Source organism: Magnolia sinica, chromosome 11 (assembly GCF_029962835.1).
Source record: "Magnolia sinica isolate HGM2019 chromosome 11, MsV1, whole genome shotgun sequence".
Lineage (NCBI taxonomy): Eukaryota > Viridiplantae > Streptophyta > Magnoliopsida > Magnoliales > Magnoliaceae > Magnolia > Magnolia sinica.
In genome coordinates, this window is record NC_080583.1 from 69,016,402 (window position 1) to 69,032,946 (window position 16,545).

The window sequence follows — 16,545 nt, forward strand, 5'->3', positions numbered from 1 at the left end:
CTGACCCCAGCTCGAACTTGGCTCAGCTCGATCCTCGAGCCTGACTGGCCAACTCGGGTCTGTTTGGTCAGCATCTCAGGCTAGTTTGAGCCGAGATTGAGCCTATGCGGCATTTTCACAAACACATGGAGCTTACTTTCAATTTCTTACTGTATGTAAAACAGCGGCAAGTGTTTCGAGGTATTTCATCAAACACCTTGTAAGCAACATCAAAATCAAGAAAAATTATTATTTGTTTCATATACATACCTTCCTTGCCGCTAGCCAACACTTCGTTGAGTCATTTCATCAAAAACTTGGTTAGCAACATCAATATCAAAGTAACCAAGTCACCGAACTGGTTCGATCCGAGTTCAATTCGAGTTGGGGTTCGATCCGAGTCGAGTCCAGCTCGGGCAAGCTCGAACTCGGTTCGAAATTTTTTCGAGCTTAAAAAATCAGATCGACTCGGCTCGAACTCAGTTTCGAACCGAGTAGAATCAAGCTTTTTCGAGTCAAGTCGAGTCGAGAGAGCTAACCGAGCTAGCTCGATTTGTGTACAGCCCTAACAATAGTTTATATGCCCTTGACAAAAAAAAAAATAGCATTTGTAGCTGATCAGTAGGTAGATCATAGTTTTATTAGATAAATGGGCAGTTAGAAATGAAGTCCAACATTCCAAATGCTACTTGTATGTGTGGCTCAATTGATGAGTATACTGCATGTTCTTAGTGTGCAATAACTAATGGCCCAGATCAAATGTGTTGTCTTGATGCAGGCTACATCTAAGCCACACCAGTCCTTCATGTTGACCCTATGCACTCATCAATTTCAATGGTTTAGATCATGTGAAGAGAATGTTATCAGCAAGACATTGTAGAGAACAATATCCACTAGACACAATTGGATCAAGGTTGTAACCCTCTCATCAAGTACATCCCACTGTTCATCACTTATAGATGCAGGACGCTTCACCTTACTAAGATAGCGTGTTTCAATCCTTGTTAAACGAAAAATGCATCTCATCTTCACCTTCCATAATTCAAAAATATTTCTACTGATGAACTTTTTCGTTTCGTACTTCATGTTAGACCTTTTCGTCGGCATATTTCATATTAGAAGTCGAAACCCAAACGTTAGCTCTCATATCACTTATTGGGGATTGCGCGGAAGAAAACCTGAATTCGTAAACAAAATACATAGAGAACACACGAATTTTACGTGGAAATTGTTGCTACAAAAGGATGCCTTAAATCTTCTTGTTGCTAGACCAGTTGAGGGACTGGCTCGACTAGTCGAAGGTCCCTTCGACTGGTCAAAGCCCGCTCGACTCGAAGTCCAGCAACTATGTATTTGGGATCTCCGGGATGCTCAACCAGTCAAGGGACATTCTCGACCAATTAAAGGGGTCCTTCGACCAGTCGAAGCCCTGCCTTGACTAGTCAAAGGTTACGTAGACTGCGCGCGAACTGTGTAAATTTGAGACGGTTTACAGACTTTTCCAAAGTCGGTGCATAAGGGGTTTTTCCTAAACTATAAATAAAAGTCCCTGAGGCCTTTCTAAACAATTTTAAGGCTTCCTAAAAGTCCTTAGGTCAGTTTTCCCTTGCTTCGGCTTGGGAGATATGTCGCTCGCCCATGCCTAATAGAAGCTGGGCACGTGGGCTGTGGCATGGCAAACTCCCGCCGAGAATCTCCCTGCTTTCCTGGAGGGTGTTAATGAAAGCTATCGCAGTGGACGAGGCTATCCAGTCCCGTGGCGTTAGTATGGCATCCAAATGTGTGTGTTGTTGCAGCAATTCTCAGCCGGGCCACTCCTCTGAATCCATTTCCCATCTCTTTCTAAACAGTCATGTTGCGGTGGCCGCTTGGTCCTTCTTCGGAAGGTTGTTTGACGTCCACATTTTGGAGACAGAGTTGGTTGAGGCCAGATTAGCCCAGTGGTGGGCAGCCACTACTTCTGGTTCGGCAAAATCTGTGCTACATAAGCTGGCCCCGTCTATCATCTTATGGAGTATCTAGAAGTGCAGGAACGCAGCAGTCTTTGAAGGTATATCTCCATCAGCCCCTTCTGTTATTGCCAGAGGTAAATGATGGCTAACCATTATCAATGGTGATTTGGGTGAGGAAGCATCAGCAGGCTTACAGGGCAGTCCGATTCCTTTTGCTCGCCCAGCGGCCAACGCAGGTGCCACAGTCAAGCTCGGTTCGATTTCTCACTCAGCTTGTCGATGGAGGTCATCCTGTGGCCTCTACCTCCCACCCACGATGATGAGATGGGTCAAACCGCAACCAGGATGGGTGAAGCTCAATGTGGACAAATCGTCCCTCGACAACCCTGGCAATTCTGGTGGGGGTGGCGTATGTAGAGACGACAAAGGAAATTTTCTTTTTACGTTCTCTGTTGGCTATGGAGTGGGATCTAATTTTAACATGGAGCTCAGAGCCATTTTTAACTGTATGGATCGTGTCTAGGTAGAGGCTTTAAGAATGTGATTGTGGAATCGGATTCACAACTAGTGATCAATTTCCTTTCTGGTTCCGCTAAACCCAGCTGGAAATGGGGGTATTGTTCACTCCCCAAGTATAGGGTTGTGATGTAGTAATAAACTCGGTAAGACCGAGGTCGAATCCCAAGGGACTGAAACCTGTACGTAGTCTGAAACTAAGTAAAACTAGAACTAGAAGAAGAAGAAATCTAAATCGAATGAATTTAAGAGAATAATAGTGAAATATTAATCTAAAACTTAAGAAATTCAGGGGTAGAAAACTAGGGATTCAGAGGATCCATTTGTAGAAATCAGGGAGATCTACGGTCGATTCATGAACTCAACTGGACTTTGAGTCCCATCTTCATCTAGTTGGAAGATATAACCTGAAAATCAATTCTGAACTTCATTTAATCTAGTTTTCAAGAGATCAGATAGGTGTAAATTAGAATGGATTCCATCACAAAACCATGCCCATGAGACGAAGCAAACAACAAAATCAAACTAATTCACAGTCAATCTGAGTGATGTATGAACAGTAGGAAGGGTGCTATCATCTAACCATGCCCAGGAGACGATGTTAAACAATAGGGCTTCCTGACTTCACAATCACAAAAAGGAAAAGGAAATGTTCATGCCATCGCAGATCTATTGTAATTTCGGTTACAACAAACCATTAAAAAACTAGAAATATTCCTGTTATTCAAAACTAGAATCAACATAGTTCATGGCATGAATTAAAGTGGTAGAATCAGTCTCATCACACCACAAGCTTCACCTCTTAACCCTAGCTAAGAGGTTTAGCCTGACATGATTTGGCTAGTCCTCCAAAAATTCAGAAAACAAACAAATAAAAGCATAAAACAAATCACTCTCTCCTTCTCCCTCTATCTCGTTGGAAACTTCAATCCCCTTCACGTTCTCTCTCCTTCTTTCTTATAGCCATCAAGGACGGTGGATGAGAGATCAGCTGCTAAAGGGCTGGAGCCGGTGCGGTCGTGCGTGGCAAGAGATGGACAGCTGTTTACGCAATTGCAGCAACTACAACATCTTATGCAGCAGAAAAGCGATCCAGAAAACTCCTCTTTCCTTGCTTTCTTTCCAAAACATTAACGCCCCCTGGGACATTTTGGGATGGCCTATTTGATGGACGGTCCAGATCAGCCATCTGATCATCACCGAGCACACACCACATCCCACAAAAATCAGGTTGCGTCCGGATGCGAAACAGGGATGCGAATCTCTTTCGCTGTGGCGTTGGTGGGGCCCATTTCCTAGTGTTTCTCATAGGATCCAATCCGTTATTGGATTGTGCACGAAAATACATTCAAAAATGATGAGGTACGGCTTGAATTCGGTCTGGCCCATCAGGATTTCTACTCTACCATCCATCCTCCGTTTGGATGATATATTCTCGCGATTGCTTGCATGGGACCAAAGATCCACGTGGTCATGGTCGTGGATATCCCCTGGAACAGATTATCAGTTCAGATTGATCAGAAGGATCATGATGGTGGCCCACCAAGATCCTCTGTTCGGTCGCTGGCGGACAGCATGCAAACAGAGGAGTCTTGCGCTGCGTTTGGTGAACCCATGATTGATTCCATCTGCGAAATCCAGTCCGCCCATTCGATTTCCCACGAAAAAACGGTCGGTCATGATCGGTTTTGGATGTCTGTTGATGTGGCCGATAGGATTTCCTTTCTTGCCATCCATTCTACGTTTTAAACCTTCATAGACATGCAATGTCTGAGAGAATCGAACCACACAGCAATGTACGGTCGGTTTGTCCCCTTGGTGTGAATGGACGGTTCGGATCAGCAAGATGTGTGATCATGGTGGCCCACCTGACGTCAATCGCAACTCTCTGTTGCTGTTTTTACGCAGCAGGAAACCGAAACTTCCGTTTAATGAAGGAAGTCGGGTCAAAGTCGGTTTGACCAGACTTTAGTTGTAGTGCACGTCGTGTGCACTTGTTGTATGGTGCACATGTCACTAAGGTGGAGTCTACTGTAATGTTCATAAGGAATCCGCTCCGTTCATCCGCCTTCCCATCTCACTCAAAGGTTTGAAACCAAAATCGGAGCATATCCTGATGTCACGTGGGCCTCAAATTAGAGATTCATGGGCTGATCTGTCCATTGGCCCACTTCCACTAAGGTCCAATGGTTGATTTTTGACATGTACGGTTAATATATGGTCTTCAGGCCATGTATGAAGTTTTGAGCCGAACGGATGGTTAGGACCCTGTGATCTTGCATTCTAGATCAATTTCGGACCACTTGAGCTTCAGTTTCTCGATTATCTCGGATCTCTGGCATGTAAATCTGTCGATCTTGGTCCCCTGGGGTCCATCCCTTGCCTTAGTTATTCTAGAGCATCAAATCCATGCATTTAGCACCCCTTTTCAGTCCAAGCTCCTAAATTCACCTTGCAGCACAAACACGATTAAAATAGAGCGTTAAACGGTATCATGTTCATAAAATCAGGTAATAAATGGGGTCTGATATGCAATATTTGACCCTCAACAGGTATTGAATCCAGAGGATTAACCACGTTAGGTGAAGTGGAAATTTTATGTTCTAGCATACTTTTAGAGAAGGTAATACCGTGGCCGACTAGATGGCTCGGACGGGGAGTATGGAGCAAGGATGCGCACTCATTCTGCGTCAGGGTAACCTTACAGCCAAGGTTAGAGGTCTGTTATTCCTAGACAAGGTGAGGCTCGGCTCCATTAGGGAAGGATCGAGAGTCGAGAGGAGCCGAGGCTAAGTTTCTATTTTTCCTTCTATCAATTTTGTATAGAGCTTTGTTTATTTTCCTGATCCTATGATAGGCGTCCCCCGGGTCCTTTTTCTCTCATGGGGCCCCTGAATGTAATTAGCCGTTTCATATATGGAAAGCTCTTTTCTTTTCTTTTTTTTTTAAAAAAAAAAAGGTATTCCAAGGGTTTCTAAAAGGGTTCTAGGGTTATCAAAGGGTGAGATTCGAGGTTGTTCGAATCAAGTAAGTCCTCTCTCTTTGTAATTTCTATTTTTATAGTAAAGATCTGTCACTTTATACCGTGGTTTTTTCCCGCAAGGGTTTTCCACATTAAATCTTTATGTTCTTTTGTGATTGTTTGGTGCTCTCGGATTACTATCCTAGATCCATATCTTTGTGATTCCGCAGACCAAATCCCAACAAGTGGTATCAGAGCTATCATTGGGGCATAGATCTGAATCTGTAGGATTAACAATAATAGGAAGTACTAGGTATGATATTGAGAAGTACTCAGGAAAAATAACTTTAAGTTATGAAAGATCAAGATGATCTGTTCCTTAACCAAGCAAGGCGAGAATAGTGCTCTTGAGGCGAAAAAGTCTGGCATGACTGATGATGAATGGAATACTCTTGATAAGAAGGCCTTATCCTCAATCTGTTTATGTCTCACGGATGAGGTTCTCTATAAAGTTTTGAGGGAGAAAATTGCGGCTAGTTTAAGGGCGAAGTTAAAGGATATCTATGCGAAAAAATTCTCTAAAAATTGCCTACACTTGAAGCGACAGTGGTATAACTTCAAGATCGTAGAGGGTGGAGATCTGGAGGCTCACATCAGCAACTTTAATAAATTAGTTTGCAAATTGCTGGATATGGAGGAAGTGATCAAAGATGAGGAACAAGCATGTATGTTGTTGAATTCTCTTCTGGCATCGTATGAGTCATTCAAGGACACAATATGCACCATAAATAAAACCCTGAGTGTCAATGCCATTATCTCAGCCCTTCAAGGGAAGGCCATGAGAAAACTAAACGACGACATAAGGACATCTTCTGATACACTGATTATGATAGGTAAGAATTCTGAGCAAGATACAGGATTTTCAAGACCTTGATCCAAATCTAAGGGCAAGGGCAAAGGAAAACTAAGTGCTGAAACTGTGGGATGTCTGGACACATGAAGAACGATTGTACCAATCCTAAAGTGAATAAAGAAAATTCAATGGCATCTTCCAAGGAGGCCAATATTATCACATCTAATGATAGGCAAGTGGTGGTGATGTACTATGAGTCCATGATCGGACACATGCACGAAAATCATGGAGATGAGTGGATCCTCGACACAAGAGCGTCATATCACATGACTCATTGGAATTAGTTTATCAGTTGCAGAGAATGCGGTGGTGGACATGTTTTTATGGGCAATGACAATGCCTGTAATGTTGTGGTTATTGGTACAGTGAGCATCAAGATGTTTGATGGGATGAAGCGTACCTTGACTAACGTCAAGCATGTTCCTGATATGAGGAAAAGTCTAATTTCTCTCAATGCACTCGAGGCTATAAGGTGCTAGTTCAGTGGTATTGATGGTGTCCTTAAAGTTTCAAAAGGGGCACTCGTGGTTATGAGAGCGCAAAGGCACGAAAACCTTTACAAGTTGATCAGGAACACTTCAACAGGTGGAACGAAAGCAGCTATTGTAAATTTCACGTCTCTACATATGTGGCATGCTCGTCTGGGCCACATGAGCGAGCGGGGCATGGGAGTTCTTGATTATGTGCACTCTGACATATAGGGGCCATCGCCAGAAGTTTCTGTTGGAGGGTCATCATGGTTTGTTTCATTTATTGACGGCTATTCCAGAAAAGTTTGGGTCTACTTCATGAAATGTAAATTCTATGTTTTCACCATATTTAAACAATGGAAGGCAATGGTGGAAAAATAATCACGGCGAAAATAAAGGTTTTAAAGACTGACAATGGTGGAAAATTTACATCCACTGAATTTAATGAATATTGCAATGATGAAGGGATCACCAAGCACAACACAGTGCACTGCACACCTGAGCAAAACAGTGTGGCTGAGCGAATGAATCGGACTCTCCTAGAGAGGGCCAGATGCATGTTAAATAATGTTGCGTTGGGCAAGGACCTATACATAGGCAGTTAACATGGCTTGTTATTTGGTGAACTGATCTCCTTCAATGGCAATTGAATGTAAAATCCTAGAGGAAGTATGAACTGGTTAGAAAATCGACTACTCAGATCTACGCAGATTTGGTTGTGAGGCTTACTCTCATGTACCGTCAGTTGAGAGAGATAAGCTAGACCATAGAGCCAAAAAGTACATCTTTGTTGGCTATGACATTAGTGTGAAAGGTTACATGTTATTCGACAAGGTCACACGCAAGGTCATCACTAATCGTGACGTCAGATTCCATGAAAACTCTTTATTTCACAAGAATGATCAAGAGGAGCAAGAGGAACCAGAAAGGTTGATCATAGATGTCTAAATTGACACAAATAATACTCAAGTAGAGACAGATGTGTAGACAGAAGTGCATGAGCAAATGGAGCAGCCACTTATGAGAAGGAACTCATCGTGTGGTCGCAGGTTATCGGCAAGATACGGGGATGACTCTAATATTATATATGCCCTCATTACATATGAGGGGGACCTATCTACTATTCAGAGGCTCTTAATGAGCCTGATGTAGAAAAGTAGAAGGCGACTATAGATGATGAGATGAACTCATTGCAAAAAAATCACACATGGGAGCTGGTGGAGTTATCAGTGGGCCGAAAAGCGATCGGATGCAAGTGGTTATTGAAAAAAAACAAGATAAATACAAAGAAAAGTTGGTAGCGAAAGGTTATGCTCAGAGAGAATGAATCTACTTCACAAAGATATTCGCGCCGGTGGTTAAGCAGGTGTTTATCAGATTCGTGTTGGCGTTGGTTGCCCAATACGATCTCAAGCTAGAAAAGATGGATGTCAAGACTGCATTCCTATACGGGGAGTTGGAAGAACATATCTACATGAAGCAACCAGAGGGATATGAAGTTAAAGGGGTTAGAGAAAAAGGTTTGCAGGTTAATGAGGTCGTTGTATGACTTGAAACAGTCGCCTCAGCAGTGGTATAAAAAATTTGATTCTTTCATGGTGAGTCAGAAATTTACTTAAAGTGAGTACGATCATTGTGTCTATTATAAGACACCGAGTGATGGCAAATTCATCATCCTAGTATTATATGTTAATGATATATTGATCGCCAATCATGATATGTTTGAAATCAACATACTGAAGACTTAGTAATCAGAGACATTCGAGATGAAAGATCCAGGGGCTGCAAAGAGGGTTCTCGGCATAGATATTCATAGAGAAAGGAAGAAGAGCAAGTTTTATTTATCATAAGTATAATAACTTGAAAAAGTATTGATCAAGTATGGGATGGACCAAGCAAAGCCAGTGAGCATTCCTCATGCAGCTCACTTCAAGCTTTCCTTATAACAATGTCCTAAATCAAATGAGGAAAAGCAGATTATATCTCATGTGCCCTATTCAAATGTTGTTGATAGTTTAATATATGTCATGGTCTATACGAGACCTGATAAGCAGTCGGTATTATGAGCAGATATATGTCAAACCTCAGCAAGCAACATTGGAAAGCAATGAAATGGCTACGTCGATACATTCGGGATACGAAAGACTACGTCTTAACTTTTGAGAAGACAGGAGTAAAGTTAATAGGGTATGTGGATTCAGACTACGTAGGCAATGTGGATTCCAGAAAGTATACTTCAAGATACACGTTTATACTAGCAGGTGGAGCAATCAGTTGGATGTCAAAACTTCAGTCTGTGGTGACTCTTTCCACAACCGAAGCAAAATATATGACAGTGACGATAACATTTAAAGAAAGTGTTTGGCTCAGAGGCATGATAAATCAGTTGAGACTTCAGTAGGAGGCCGTGTCGGTTAACCGTGATAGCAAGAGCGCTATCAAATTGGCTAAAAATTCTGTTTATCACTCACGTACTAAACACATTGATGTCCGTCACCACTTTATCCGACAAGTGCTTGAGAAAGGAGGCATTACACTGGAAAAGATTCACACCAGTGTGAATCTAGCAGATATGCTCACCAAGGTCGTTCCTATAGAGAAGTTCAAGTTCTGTACAACTTCTCTGGGCTTAATGATAACGTAAAAGAAGGACGGAGTGTGCACGAGAAGTGTTGATTGAAGCTATAATGCGATGCAAAGATAAGAGAAGAGGTCAAGAAACTGTACGGTTAAAGATTAAAGAAATGGTAGAGATTGTTATTAAAAAAGGATGCCTTAAATCTTCCTGTTGCTCGACATCACCTATCTCGACTAGAGCACGAGTTGGCTACTACCTCGAAACCAGGCACGGCTTCAATGTTTCCCCGGATCCACCGAGGTGGGTGGATCGCGCCTTAATGGGAACGAATTGGCTACTCCCCCTGACACCAGCCAATGGCTGGTGATCGGTGCTGTGTGGGCCCCACCATGATGTATGAGTTTCATCCATGCTGTCCATCTATTTTTACAGATCATTTTATAGGATGAGACCAAAAATGAGGTATATCCCAATCTTAACTGGACCACATTACAGGAAATAGTGTTGAATGAGTGTCGTCCATTAAAAACATTTTGGGGGCCATAGAAGCTTTAGATCAAGATGATTTTTGTTTTTTCCCTTCATCTGGGACTGTATGACCTAATCAACAAATTGGATATCAAATAAACAGTATAGTGGGCCTTAGGAGGATTTTAATGGTGGATATCTAATCACTATTGTTTTCAGGTGGTGTGGACCACCTGAGATTTATATACCTCTAATGTTTTGGATCAAGCCCTAAAATAATATTTAAAAATGGATGAACGGAATGGATGAAACACATACATCATGGTAGGGCCCACAGAGCACCGACCACCAACCACGAGTCTGGTGGCAGAGGGAGCAGCCAATCCGTTTCCTGCCTTGATGTATTTTTCTTAAATTACCATACTATATATGGGACGTGCAGGAAGTTCCTACGCTGGAAACCTAGGTGGGCCCAACATGATGTTTGTGATAAATCTACCCTATTCATCCATGTTTTTAGCTCAATCTATGTCACGCCCCAAACTCGGAAACCGGGCTCACAAAATTCCCGATCGCCGAATCTGGCGCCGACAGCCTCCGTAGAACCCCATTCTCGGCTCCCAGCGCCCATTCGCCAGGTTCCGATCCTGGGATGCTACAAGGAGGATTTTCAACATCAGTTTGATTCGTAATAAGCATAACCAAAGGCATAACCCACAAACAACAACCAAAAACTCCATCACATTTCCACTATAATAAAAAACTTTACAAGTACAATGAACATAAGGGAAATACAATGATGATGAACAAAAACTCCAAAATGATCAGCAACGCATCCAAGCCTCATCGCTGCTGCGATCTAACGTCACCTGCACGCAACAGTCGTGCATAAGCTTATAGAAAGCTTAGAGGGTGGTGAAAGTGTATGCTTAAGGTGATAATACAGTTATGCAGTATCAGAGTAAGGCGGAACATGCTGATGAATGCCAAGAATACCATTAGCCGTACCAAGGCCATGCGGTGCAAAGAATGATGTCGGCCATACCAAGGCCATGCAATGCGAAATGCAACTCAAGCATACAAATCCTCATCTAAGTCCACATGTCAATACAGCTCAAAATCTGGAATATCACCGGGGTCTAGTACACTCCAAGTCAGATTGCCGCCCCATCGCGCGCAATAAGGTGAGTGAAAAAGACCTCACTATTCGCCTGCCAATATTGGGCTCGGCTCGTCAATAGCAGACCCATTCCTCGAGCTGGTCAGACTCAGCCTAGCATTGCCCCCTACTCTCGGGCGAGTAAGGCTGCACCCCCTTCCAACCGACCACGACACAGTGGAAAGCGTAACCGTCTGGTAATCGGCACTCAGCGCTCATGCACCCACTCGGTCTAGACGTTGGAGCAACCTCCTGGTACCATAAGGGTTTAGGGACTTTCACCCAGGGATATCTATCGCATCCCATGTAGAACAGTATTTCCGGTATCCAATCATGCCAACCACAATACGTCTGTGGAGGCTACGGCCCTGATGTCGCTAGGGCGTACAGTAACCATATCACACAATGTGAATGCATGAATCACACTATCCAGTCATACAACAATCCTGCACGTATCGTGCGCTCATGTAGGGTAACACCCCCTGTACGGGAGCCCCTAAACAATCTGCCCGAAGGCATATGCGATGATCAGTCATTTCTCATATCAAGCATACGTATGATGCATATGGTCATGAATCATGGAACTAAACATGTTGTATAGGATGGATGATAATCATAACAAAGATGGGCCCAGACGGCCTACACATTAGACGTACGAGCCTAACAATGGGCCCTAGGAAAAGACATAATGCGGACATTTAACCAACATTATACTTGCAATGTGGACGTCAAACCAACATTGCTCCCAAGGCACGACTGCCATAAATATCATTACATAAATCATGTTGGGATTGCACATTGCAATGGACTTCAGGTATATCCCATTGGGCCTTCAAGATATCAAATGGGTCGTATCATATGGGCCTCATATTCATCAAATGGGCCACATCAATGGGCCACACCAATGGGCCTTATGTGCACTGCAATGGGCCATAACCCGTGGGCCTTAGAGTGCATCAAATGGGCCTACTCACATGGGCCTTATATGTATCAAATGGGCCTCGCCAATTGGGCCTCATACGTGCATCAAATGGGCCTCAACCCATAGGTCCCAATGCACCTTCATGGGCCTTAACCCATGGGCCCCTAATACATCAAATGGGCCTCGACCCATGGGCCTTACATATAAATCGAAGTGGGCCTCAACCATGGGTCAGAAGTAGGCTGAGATGGGCCTCCCATCACCATTAGATTATTTATAATATAATATAATATATATATATATATAATACATACAATATTATATATAATATAATATCATATATATATACACACACACACACACACACAACACACACACGCACGCACACCACACGCCCACCGTCCCTGGACGGTGGGGAAAACACAAACATCACAGTTGGGACGGTGGCCAAAAACCCATACATCACTGTGGGCTCCATGTGGGGCCCAACATAACATTTATTTTCCATCCAGACCGTTGATAAGGTCGCTTGGACCCAGGTGAAGGGCAAAAACAAATTTCATGCTGATCCTAAACTTCTGTGGGCCCAAAATGGGATTTCAATGATAGAGGTTCAATCCCACTGCTCCCTACGGTGTGGGCCACCTGAGTCTTGGATCAGGCTGATTTTTGGGGTGGGCCCACGTCAGGTAGTGGCCCACCCTATGAACGGATTAGATGGTAAATAGACATCAAGGTGGGGCCCATGGCTACAGCCGTGGGTGGCTGTTGGTACGTCCGTCTGCCCCGACGCCGTGCGCAGGCGCTGCCTGCTGCGTCTGACACAGCAACAGCAGCTGCTGTGTTATTTTTTTTTTATTTTCAGAAAATCCATGGCATCCCATGGCCCAGCACGAGCAAAATAATTCCAAAATCGGACATATTTTGGCGTATAGGAAATCAGGGGAGGTTTCAATGGTGAAAACTGCCATTTGGTATGGTATGGCCCGCCAAGACCTCAGGTTGACACCATCTTTTGGTTCAACGCCTAAAAGAAGGATAGGAACGGAATGGGCGGCGTGGATTGAAGACATGCATCAAGATGGAGCCTACACAAGTGGACCACCCCCCTTGGCAAGCTAATATTTGCATTTTCCCAAAAACGTCCAGCGTCCCTGGACGCTGGACCCTTGTAAATACATTAGAGGTGGGCCCTGCTTAGGTGGGCCACCTCATGGAGAATAGTGTGGATACTACACACAAAGTGGGCCCCACTTGTAGGTGATTTGGATGGAATACATACCCTGTGGTGGGGTCCATTCAAGTGGGCCACACAACCTCATCATCATAACAACAAAATAAAATAAAATAAAATAAAATAAAAGGGGAGAGAGATAGAGAGTGAGACCGTGTGATGGAGGGACCTCGGCACTATGGGCCCTCCCTTGCACTAAATCATACATCAAGTGGGTCCCATTACATGTGGGTCCATTAAAATTAAATCCAATGGTGGAGATCCCTTCTCTACTAAATTAGACGGTCTAGATGACCCTAAATATGCAAGAAAATAAACATCATGATGGGGTCCATGGAGAATGGCCCCATCATGGAATGATCATGATGATCCACGTGGGCCATCGGCCACATCTTAGGGTCCAAAGTGAGATCCAAACCATTGATCGGTTGGTCTCACTTGGCCCATCATAAAAATATCAAAATCTACCTTATAAAGGCACCCACCGCTTGATCTTCTTGCTCCCTTAGCTTCCTTAGCTCCTTGTGCTCCTCTTTGATGGAGGAAGATGAAAAATGGATGGTTGAGATGAGAGATCTAGGGATGGAAAGGTGGGCCACACATGAGCATTTTTCTCACCATGGGAGGGCTTTGAGAGGTTCATACGTATGGTGCTTTCTTGCTTATGGGAGAGTTGAAAATGAGAGAGACTTGTAAGGGAGAGAGAGAGAGGAAGTGATGGGTGATGGAGTGATGGATGGGAGAGAGGGATGGGAGTGTAAGAGATTTTTGACTTTTGTGGCTAAAGGTGTAAGAAAAGCATGGGTTGTGTAAGAGCTTTTTAACTTTGGGGGTTGCTTGGGAAAGGGTGAAAGTTGATGTGTACTTGACATGATGGGATTGATGAGATTGATTGATTGATGTGACACCTTATAGAGATTCTCTCGGGATTCGCATGCGCGGCGTTTCCTCGCACCGAATGCTGGCCCACAACTTCCGACCAGAGCATCGCATCAGCGCGCGAGTCGCGGCATCGGAACCGCGGCAACGACGCAGTCGTTAAGGTATAAGTCCTGGGCTGAGTCGACTCGGGTTGATGGTATAAGAATCCAGGTCGCTCGCAAATACCGATTAAGGGTCGAAAGTTGCCGAAATTTGACTGGAAAGACCGCGGAAGCCTATGGAACGGTACGGTCTAGGATACGGGGCTTACAGCTCTCCCCTCCTAATAGAAATTTCGTCCTCGAAATTTATACAATCATCGTAACTAGGCAGAACTTAAGAGGGAGAAGAAACATAACATCACTATATAAAATCAGAGATAACATACAACATACAACACATGATCAATCATCAAAAAGATGGGGATAACGCTCTCGAATCTCAGCCTCGCGCTCCCAAGAAGCCTCCTCAACAGAATGGTGACCCCACGGAACCTTCACCAACGGAATGATCTTGGTCCGGAGGACCTGCTCCTTCCGATCAAGGATACGGACTGGCTGCTCGATGTAAGAACCGTCTTCACGAACCTCTAACGGCTGCCAATCGATAACAGGAACGATGTCTGACCCACACTTCCTCAACATGGAGACATGAAAAACGTTGTGGACGCCAGACAACTGAGATGGCAAGGCAAGCCGATAGGCCACGGCGCCAACGCGCCTAGTGATCTCAAAAGGTCCTATGAATCTCAGGGCAAGCTTGCCCTTCGCTCCAAATCGCACTACACCCTTCATGGGCGAGACCTTGAGATACACATGGTCCCCTACATCAAACTCCAAGGGACGACGTCGACGATCAGCAAAACTCTTCTGCCGGCTCTGAGCTGTGCGCATCCTCTGCCTGATGATATCAATAGCCTCTGACGTCTCCTGCACAAGCTCGGGACCTAGGAGACGATGCTCTCCAACCTCGGTCCAACAACTCGGTGATCTGCATGGTCTGCCATATAGTGCCTCAAAAGGAACCATGCCGATAGTCGCCTGATAGCTGTTATTGTATGAGAACTCAGCCAATCGCAGATGCTCATCCCAGCTACCCCCGAAATCAATCGCGCAGGCTCGAAGCATATCCTCAAGGATCTGGTTGACCCTCTCGGTCTGGCCATCGGTCTGCGGATGGTATGCTGTGCTGAGCTGCAAATCAGAACCCATCGCTCTCTGGAAGCTCTCCCAAAACTGAGACATGAACATCAGGTCTCGGTCAGAAACGATCGAGATTGGAACACCATGCAGTCTCACAATATCCTCGATGAATAATCTCGCAAGCCGGTCCAAAGGCCAAGTCGCACGTATCGCAATAAAATGTGCCGACTTCGTCAGACGATCAACGACAACCCAGATGGCGTCATGACCGCGCTGAGTCCTCGGCAAGCCCATAATGAAATCTGTCGACACGTGCTCCCATTTCCACATCGGGACACTCAACGGCTGCAATAGACCAGGGGGTCTCTGATGATCGGCCTTGACACGCTGGCACGTGTCACACTCGGCCACAAAGCTGGCGATCTGGCGCTTCATCCCCGCCCAAAAATACTGTCGCCTCATATCGTGGTACATCTTCGTCGAGCCAGGATGGATAGAAAACCGCGATCGATGTGCCTCGGTCATAAGATCTCTACGAAGCTCAGGAATATCCGGGACACATAATCGGCCTCTGAAGCGAAGTCCACCATCTGTACCAATCTGCCAATCTGTCTGACTCTCAGATGCTGCCTCTGCTCGGTAATCCTGTAACAACTCGTCTACCTGCTGAGCCTCGATCACCCTTGCGACAAGAGAGGGTTGAATCGACAGGCTCGATAACTGTACAATAGAAGACTGCAAGCCAAACTCAAAGTCGTACTCTGCTATATCCTCGAGCATCCGCCACTCTTGAATCATCATATGTGCCACCAGGCCTCGTGGCTGACGGCTGAGGGCATCCGCCACCACGTTCGCCTTGCCCGGGTGGTACTGGAGATCGAAATCATAATCCTTCAGGAGTTCCATCCAGCGCCTCTGCCTCATATTCAACTCAGACTGTGAGAAGAGGTACTTCAAGCTCTTGTGGTCAGAAAAGAGCTCGAACTTAACACCATAGAGATAGTGTCTCCACACCTTCAGTGCGAAGACAACTGCAGCCAACTCTAAATCATGCGTGGGGTAGTTCAGCTCATGGACCTTGAGCTGGCGAGATGCGAAGGCCACTGGTCTCCCGTGCTGCATCAGGACAGCACCCAAACTAATATGCGAGGCATCGATAAATACAATAAATCCGTCACTCCTAGAAGGAAGAGTGAGGACAAGAGCGGACGTCAGACGGTCCTTCAACTCCATAAATGCTCGCTCGCAGGCGTCACTCCAAATAAACTCTGCGCCCTTTCGAGTCAACCTGGTCAACGGGGCTGCAATACGAGAGAAGCCCTCAATGAA